This window comes from Antechinus flavipes, chromosome 3 (assembly GCF_016432865.1).
Source record: "Antechinus flavipes isolate AdamAnt ecotype Samford, QLD, Australia chromosome 3, AdamAnt_v2, whole genome shotgun sequence".
NCBI classification, from domain to species: Eukaryota; Metazoa; Chordata; class Mammalia; order Dasyuromorphia; family Dasyuridae; genus Antechinus; species Antechinus flavipes.
In genome coordinates this window covers 380280167-380289658 of record NC_067400.1, presented here as the reverse complement: position 1 = coordinate 380289658, position 9492 = coordinate 380280167, and positions in this window count along the sequence as shown.

Sequence of the window (9492 nt, the reverse complement as noted above, 5' to 3'; positions counted from 1 at the left end):
TATGTGGGTGTCGGACATGGTCAGATCTATACTTTTGGAGGACTACTTTGGGTTAGAGTGGGAGAGACTTGAGGTAGGAAGGTCAATCAACAGACTATTGCAACAGCCTAAATGTGAGATAATGAGAATCTGCAATAGTGAGAGAGCAGTGTTAGAAACCAGCAAGAGATTTAGTATCAGTTTCATGCTAACAAATAGGATAAAAGTGGTAACATTTTTGTAAAGCAAAATCTGATCCTTTTTAGTACGGGTATTCTCTCAACATTTGTTGTAGGTGTTGATTTTTTTGCAGGTTAGATTTAGAATTCTTGTATTTACCTAGGTTGAGAGAATGACCTTTTGCATGACTTGGGGATGGGACTGGATGAGATTGTGGCAGTTTAGATTTTACCTTTTATTAATATCTTTATGAAACCAGAAGAAATTTACAGTTAATTTTGATTTAGAGATAATTGCACTGTTTCCCCTATTTCCCATAATCTCCCCCAAATGGTTGCTGCTTAGAGGTGATAAAAGGAAATAACACATTTTAGGCAAATCACTTTATACCCTATTTGCCTCAGTTCCTCATCTGTAAAATGAGCTGAAAAAAGAAAGTGGCAAAATACTCCAGTTTCTTTGCCAAGAAAACCCCAAAATAGGGTTACAAATGGTTGGAATCGACTAAACAATTATATTTTATTGTTATGACATTCCCCTTCTAAGTATACTTTAAACTGAAAAAATTATAAAGTAAGAAAAAATATACATCCATGCTAAAAAGATAAAGCAAAATTTCAAAACAGGACAGGTTATACCAATAATAACATACCAATATACCAATAAAATACCAACTCACAATAATAGCAATAGTTTTAATTTATAGAATGTTATAGGCCAGAACTTGAAACAAGATGCTAAGTCAGTGGAATTAATAGAGACAATGGTGGTTTAGCATGGTGCTTAACAGTTCTCTAGTTCAGTACATGTACTTAGTACTTACTATAGTTCTACAAGATTCACACCTTTAAGAGAACATATATAAGCTAGGAGCCTCAACCAGGATTCAGTCAGGGAGATTCAGAAGCCAGAGAAGGCAGGCAGGAGCTCAAGCTCTCACAACCAAGACTACAGAAGGACCCTAAGAAAGCTAACCAGGCCGCAGAAAAGGAGACAAGACTTGGAAAGGGACAATAAAGGATTTGGACTTTAATCCCTGGCTGCATTTGGGGTGATTACGGAACTGAAACTAAGGCTGCCTCCAGAGACCCCAAGGAAACCTCAACAAGAGAATATTACATGTTAAAGAAGAATATTACAATAGAGCAGTTACAGATTTATAAAATATTTTCACTGGCTATACATACATTGTTCCATTTTACCCTTAGAACAATTACATGAGTTAATCAAGCAAATAATAATCTCCCCATTTTACAGGAAAGAAATTGAAAGTTTGAGATAAGATAAGCAATTTACCCAGTTACATGGCCAAAATGAGAGAGATGACATCATCATCATTATTATTATTATTATTTTTGCTGAGGCAATTGGGGTTAAGTGACTTGCCCGGGGTCACACAACTTGGAAGTATTATTTTTTTGAAGACAGATTTGAACTCAAGTCCTCCTGATTTCAGAGCTGGTGTTCTATCCATTGTGTCACCTTGCTGGCCCCAAGAGAGGACATTTTAATCAAAATCTTCTGAATCCAAATCCAGGGTTCTTTGGGATGATGATTATATATAGAACTGTTTTTTTCATAGCCACTCCCATACATTGCTATAATCAGTAATGTATAGCATGGGGGCCATCTCCAGTCATCCTGATCTATATGTACCCTGATTTTATTTTTTCCCAGATTGATTTTATTTTATTTTTTTTGGACTAGGTAGAAGAGGTCATTCTTTGTCTCATTTTTACTAGCCTTAATCACTGAATTGTCATTGCCTCAGATAAATTGAACCCTGGAAAGACCTTAGCTTAGAAAGGCCAAGTCCTCCCACTGCATTCAGGGCTATCTCTAGTTATCCTGATCATATCTTGCCATTGGACCCAGATAGCTCTGGAGGAGTGAGTAAGGCTGGTGACTTTGTACAATCCATCCTCCCTTAATTCCAATCCACTGGAAACTTATGAGATCACCTTTCTGATGCTAATCCAATTCACTGGAAACTTATGAGATCACCTTCCTGATGCTAATCTAATTCACTGGAAACTTAAGATATCACTTCCTTCTCTCTGAGAAAAACGGACAAACAACAATGAACAGCATATAAAAGTATATAGAACTAGTATAGATGACAATAATAATAATAATAATAACGATAATAATCTATGGTGATACAAAACTTTATAATTTGCAAAATGCTTCTCCAATCCATTATTTTATTGAATCCTTTCAAGAACTTCTGAAGTAAGTGGGAGAGATATTATCTCCATTTAAAAGAAAAGAAATCAAAACACAAAACATTAAGCATTTTGCTCAGCATTACATATCTCCTCACTGAAAGGGTCAGGATCAGGACCAGAAGTTAGGTCTCTGAGTTTTAATTCAGGATTCATTTCATTTCACCATAATCTGAAGCAACCCATTAGACAATGTACATGGACTAATAATATCAATAAGATAGTTGCACCAGGACTGTCCCTGTCACTCTGCCTTTCCTTTGCCTGACTTAGAAGTAAACAAAAAAAAAAAAAATCTATTTTCTCATTTACTACATGAGAGTGCTGGACTAAATGGACTTTTCCAACTCACAATTCGTAATTCTATGATCCAATGGATTTCGTTGCATTGAACCAAAATGGCTTTCATTAGCAGTAAGACAGTATACAAAATAAGTTATCCAAGATATTCATTCATCTTACCTTTACAGAAAACTCAAAGTGACCTTTCCAAAGCCCCTGGCTAAAAACTATCCTCCCAAATGTAAAGACAAATATTCTTCCCATAGCTTGACGAAACTCAACTCTATGAATGTTACATATGATACATCTCTAGCTTTCACTGCTATGGGAAGTTTTCCGATGCAAAAGGTTTAGTAAAATTCAAAAAGGGATTGCTATAAGAATAACAATGACAGCTAAGGAAAAATTATAGTCTTGGAACTTCAACATATATGCTGATCCTCAGCAGATGGAACAAGAAATCTTCTCTCATGGTACCAATGTCAGTTTCCTAGTACATTCTTCTTTTCTATCAGTAATAAAGAAGATTAACACAAGCAACTTCAATATAAGAAATCATCTGCATTCTGCATGTTCCATTCTAGAATGTGAGGTAGCTATTCAACAGGACAATAGGCTGCCCTAAAGTAATTTGGTTTCTCCAATGACTTATCCAGCATTGAAAGTAGTTGAATGGATATTGAACCAGACAGATCATTTTTCTATTCTGATATGGAAATTTCTGTGATACCAAAACAAAAGTAATTCATTCAGTAGGCTTTTTCTTAAAAAAAAAATCAGAGATATAAAGTATAGCTAACTACGCTGAGGAATTCAATTTTAAAGTAGATATATAACTCCTTCTCTTCATTTTTTAAAATTGAAGTTATAGCTGCTTTTAGATTTTGTACCTGTGATTCTGTGATCTATTTTTTAAATTACACATATTTGAAAAATTCTATTTTAACCTAAGTTACCATCACCTGTCACCTATGCATAATTTTGTCATAAATATGCAGGTGTCCAGCCCATCTTTTTGCTATCTTCTGCTGCTTCCCCTATACCATCTTTTTTGCCCAGACAAATATAATCAACTTATCATTATCATGGCATCTAAAAAGAGTGTATCGATTGTTCTCCCTGTGTTAAAGCTCTACTCACCATCCCAGTGACTTCTTGTATCCACAGACCCTTCCTTAACCATCACTTTTCTATGTACCCTCTCTCTGCCATTATGGAACAGCTTCTCTAGGACTATCTCCTTTGCACAGTGCTTGATATATAGGAAGTACTTAATAAGTGCTTTTCATTCACTCACAAATTTGGGGGGGTAATGGTGTTAGCTTTCTTCTTCTTAGCCTTTTTTATAATCTTCATCTCTAGTATGATGTACTAAGTGGTTCTTTATTAATGGGGTTTTTGTTGTTGTTTTTCCAGAAAAACCTTGTGCAATAGCATCATCCAAAAGACAAATCCTAAGAGCATTAAGGAAGCTCTCAAATTAAAGAAGTTAACCTGGGAGGTGTGACTTTTTTTTAATATTTATAATTCAATATAATTAACTTCTTTTTTAATTCTATGTATTTTATTTTGTGTATTTAAAAACACTATTTAGAGGAATCCATAGGTATCATTAGACTACTAAAGAACTTTTTGATTCTAAAAAGATTAATAACTTTTGAATTTTAAAGGAAACATACAATGAATCCTCATGTAAACTGAAAAATCCTCTTGCAATATGAAGACTTGCAATAATTAACAGTTTTATGAATTTCAATTTGGGTTTTTTTCAAAATCAGAGCATTATGATAATGACTATTTTGGCAATGAAGATGCAATCCCACAATATATTTTAGTGACAAATTTTATTACTGGGATTAAAAAAAATTCATACACAGGCAACATAGATATGTATTTTAAGACCAGAGAGAAAGAAAGGGCAAGGACAAAAGATGGGTCATGTTATCAAAATACATCAAATAACATATTTAATACCATATGTTAGTAGAGGTTCTGTTTCCTCGTCTGCTAAAAAATTAGGATAACACCTACTATGTCTGCCCCACAGGATTGTTGCAAGGCTCAAATGAGAGCATGGACATGAAAATATCTACAGGCAATAAAGTGTTGTGCAAAGATACTATAAAGGTAATATACTAAAATACAAGTATAAATAATTATGTCTTAAAATAGAAACCAATATCTTCTTCCCTTTGACTAAGTAGGGCAGCTGTGTCTTGGTAAACCATTTTGTTTTCTGCTTGTTTTCTGCTTAAACTTCAGTGGTCACTTATACAATCTCTTATACATATAATTCCACTAATGGTTCCTTCAATCCATCAGTATATACATACACACATACTCTCATACATGTATACATACACACATGCACATATACATATACATACATGTGTTATATATATACATACATGTTTAAATATTTAATTTGGGGTTATTCTAAATTTGACAAAACACCAACAAATATATGTGTTTCTATATGCAAAGAAAAACAGAAAGAAAAGCATTGTATATGAAACAATGAATTTCAATTGCATTCAGTTTGTGTGGATGCTGTTATTTATATGAAAGTTACCTGCTGAATGTATTATATATTTTAGAAGAAAATAAAGTAGTGAGCAATAGAAATTCACATTTTTATGTACAGTATTTTTGTATCTTTTATATACATGGAAATGCCCATTTTATTTGGTTTTTAAGTTTGGAACAAAAACTTAAAATTTAAAGATGTAAAGTGTGTACAAAAGCAATCCAATTCCTTTAGTACCTACCTCACAGGGTTGTTGTGAGGCTTCAATGAGATAATGAGGATTGAACACTTGGCAAACTTTCAAGTGCTACAAAATATCAGCCTTTGCTACTATGTCTTTCTGCCCTTCTCTGCTTGAGTAGTTTCTCAGTTTTTTGACCCTACTTTTTTGCTTATTAGTTCCTAATTATGCTGATCTCCTGGTCTCTGAACACTTTTTTGTCCTTCAGAATTTTTAAAAAGTATATATAATATTCTCACTAGCTTAATTCTAAAGCTGTCCCATTTGTCACTGCCCATCAGAGTTTTTAGAGCCTTTAAGGAGAAATTTCATCTTGAGAACAGAGACAGTGCTATTGTAATAAGCAAACCAAGTGCCTTCTTCCCTACTTCCTTTTTGGGCTGAGTAGGTGTTTCTTCCCAGCCCAGCCCAAAAGAGAAGAATGGGGGTTGAGAGAGAAAGAAGGAAGAGGGAAAAGAGGTAGGATGAGAGAGACGGAAATGACAAAAGATTCAAGTCTTCTGCCAGCTTTCACCACCAAATGGCCAAGTTCCTCCCCCAGAAGTTCCATGCCCTCATCACTATGCAGCAGTGCTACTATTTCTAGGGTTCTATCACTGCTTGAATGGACTCCATTCCTGGTACAACCACTCTAGGAGCTGGCATTCTTCTCACCTCAGCTGATTTTGTCTCAGATGAAAAAATATCTATGTGTGGTCCAAACTAAGACTTCCACTGACATCTTGAGAGAATCATTCAGTTTTTCTTTCTACTAAGCCTCGCTCCTTTTTTTTCTATAGTGAATCCTTCTGAGGAAAAAGCAAAAGATATAACTGTGGTTTGGGTTTGTTTGGTTTTTAATCACTTTATCTAGAGCATTGGATGTAGTTCTTTTCTCCTCTGTTAATCTAATAAAAGAACTCTAACTTTCTCTATTTCACACATATTTTAGCATGGGAAACAAATGAATATGTACCATCATAACTGATGTGCCAATATGAATTTCACTAAAGCTACATCAATAATTATTTTTAAAGACTCCTTGTAGTCCTAGTTCTACTCATTCAGGTTAGTAGATTATTCAGCACTATTTATCAAGAAACCAGCAGGGGCCTCAATATTTATTAAGCCCAGTGGTTCCCAGTTAGGGAAGATTGATCCAAGAAGTTCACTCAAAAAAGCCTTGATCATGCCTTAAGCAGTAAATAATTGTCCAATTATGTTACAGATGTATTTTTCCTCTGTGACAACAAGCATATGCATGCTTGAAATATTATAGTTTGTTTCAACAATGATCTGAAAGCATTGTGATCATGCACACAACAAATTCTGCACCTCTTATGTATGGAGCATCAGTTACAGCAAATGGAGAAATTTTGAAGGCTATGGATAAGTTCATTTACCTTGGCAGTTTACTTTCTAAGTATGTACATATGAATGATGATGGTCATGCTCCCAGTGCCAGAGCTAGCTCAGTGTTTGGGAGTCTCTGAAGGGAAGTGTGGGAGAGAAGGGATATTAGACTGCCTACCAAACTGAAGGTCTACAAGCCATTGTGCTGACCTCATTGTTGTATGCTTGAGAAACTTGAACAGGGTACCAGCTCTCCTCCAGGAAACTGAATTGCTTCATTTGAATTGTCTTGTGATTTTGAAGATCACCTGGCAAAATAAGGTATTAGACACTGAGGTTCTTTCTCACACTGAACTGGTCAGCATTCTAACTCTACAACAGAGAGCACAGCTCCGATGATCTGGCCATTTTGTTCAAATGTCAAACATAAGCTTTCCAAAAGATTATTTTACAAGAAAATCAGTTGTTCACATGGAGGTGAGAAAAAGCAATACAAAGACACTTTCAAGGTCTCTCTGAACTTTGTAATTTTTTAAAAATATATTTTATTTTATTTTATAATAACTTTATATTGACAGAACCCATGCCAGGGTAATTTTTTACAACATTATCCCTTGCACTCGCTTCTGTTCTGATTTTTCCCCTCCCTCTCTTCACTCCCTCCCCTAGATGGCAAGCAGTCCTATATATGTTAGATATGTTGCAGTATATTCTAGATACAATATATGTTTGCAGAATCGAACAGTTCTCTTGTTGCACAGGGAGAATTGGATTCAGAAGGTAAAAATAATCCGGAAAGAAAAACAAAAATGCAAATAGTTCACATTCGTTTCCCAGTGTTCTTTCTTTGGGTGTAGCTGCTTCTATCCATCATTTATCAATTGAAACTCAGGTCTCTTTGTCAAAGAAATCCACTTTCATCAGAGTACATCTTCATACAATATCATTGTCGAAGTGTATAATGATCTCCTGGTTCTGCTCATTTCACTTAGCATCAGTTCATGTAAGTCTCTCCACGCCTCTCTGTATTCATCCTGCTGGTCATTTCTTACAGAACAATAATATTCCATAACATTCATATACCACAATTTACCCAGCCATTCTCCAATTGATGGGCATCCATTCAATTTCCATGAACTTTGTAATTGATTGTGAGACATGGGAGTCATGGCACAGGACTGCCCAGCATGGTGTGCCCTCATCAAAGAAGGTGTTGTGTTCTATGAGCAAAGCAGAGTTTCAGTAGCTCAAAAGAAATGTGAGATATGCACATTGAAAGACATCTCAATTCCAAATGTTCATATGGGCTATTTGTGCCTGACCTGTGATAGAACCTTCTGAGCTGGTATTGGTCTGATCAACCATAGTTGGACACACCTTTATCTTGACCCCAACATAGTGATGTCATACTGGTCCTTTTCTAGTACAAAGGACAACTACCAACCTGACCATAAAAGTTTAAAATGTCCTTGAAGCTTTTCAATCTACCATCAAATTGCTTCCAACCTTCCACAAGGGTTTTTTCAATCTGTTCTCAGACATTTAACATTTACTAGATATGTGAACCTGGGCAAGTCACTTAATTCCAATTGACTCACAAAAAATAAAACAAAACAAATAAAAAAGCACAAGGGTTTTTTATATACTTGAACACTAAATTTTTCCAATGGAAAGTCAGATATATTTGCATATCTTCATTTGTGTTTTGTACACGACACCAGAATAGCTTTCTCATTCCTTTGGTTAACCTATAATCATACCTGTATAATCATGACTTAGGTATTAAAAAAGTTTGGAATCTTGCCCAAATATCAAACTAATTGAAAACTATAGTCATTGGACATGTATATTACCATCATGAACCATCACAAATGTTCTGCAGAAACAAACCGTATATTATCATTCATTGTAATATTAAGATTGTTTTGTAAGTTAAACAGATCTTCCACTTATGTTACTATTCTTCCATCTAGTGGATTTTCTAATGAATTAGTAGACACTTCTGTCCCTTCAATTCTGGTTAGCTCAGGTGTGGCTCTGGAGGTTTACAATACTTTCTTCTTCTTCTTTTTTTTTTTTTTTTTTTTTGGCTGGAAGGAATTCAGCATGGTTTCCATGAGAGTGTAGCTGGTATGCCACTGGTAGAAGAGAAAATCATATCTGAAGAGGTTATTTCCTTAAAGGTCAATTCAATTGTTAGACAATTAAATGTTAATTTGTGAAACAACTTATTGTTAAACATGAAATGAAGTAATATGTACGATGGAACTTTAAAATACATATATTATTTAATAAGGTGCTTGTCACCTAATAGAAAAGTTAATATTTATATTGTAATTAGCTATTCATTTTCATCAGTTGGTTAGGTCAAAAAGTAATTTCCATGTCTTAGTGGGACAACTTTTAAAATTTTCTTACCATTTTCTACCATGTATTCTGTGAGAAATTATTTTCACCTTATTTTTATTTAAATCAAAATACAGAAATAAAATGTGGAGCCAGATTTAAGACTGTTTTATTTGGATCCAAATATTGTAAATTTTGTTCACATTTTTAAAAAATTGTAATTAAATGTATATATGATTATTATGATATGCTAATTATTATGATATGCAAATTAATAATTTGATTAAATGATATTTATATTCAATAAAATGATAAAATAAAAAATTTTAATATGAAATACTACAAATAATAATAATCATGTGAAGTCTGGCTGGATATTC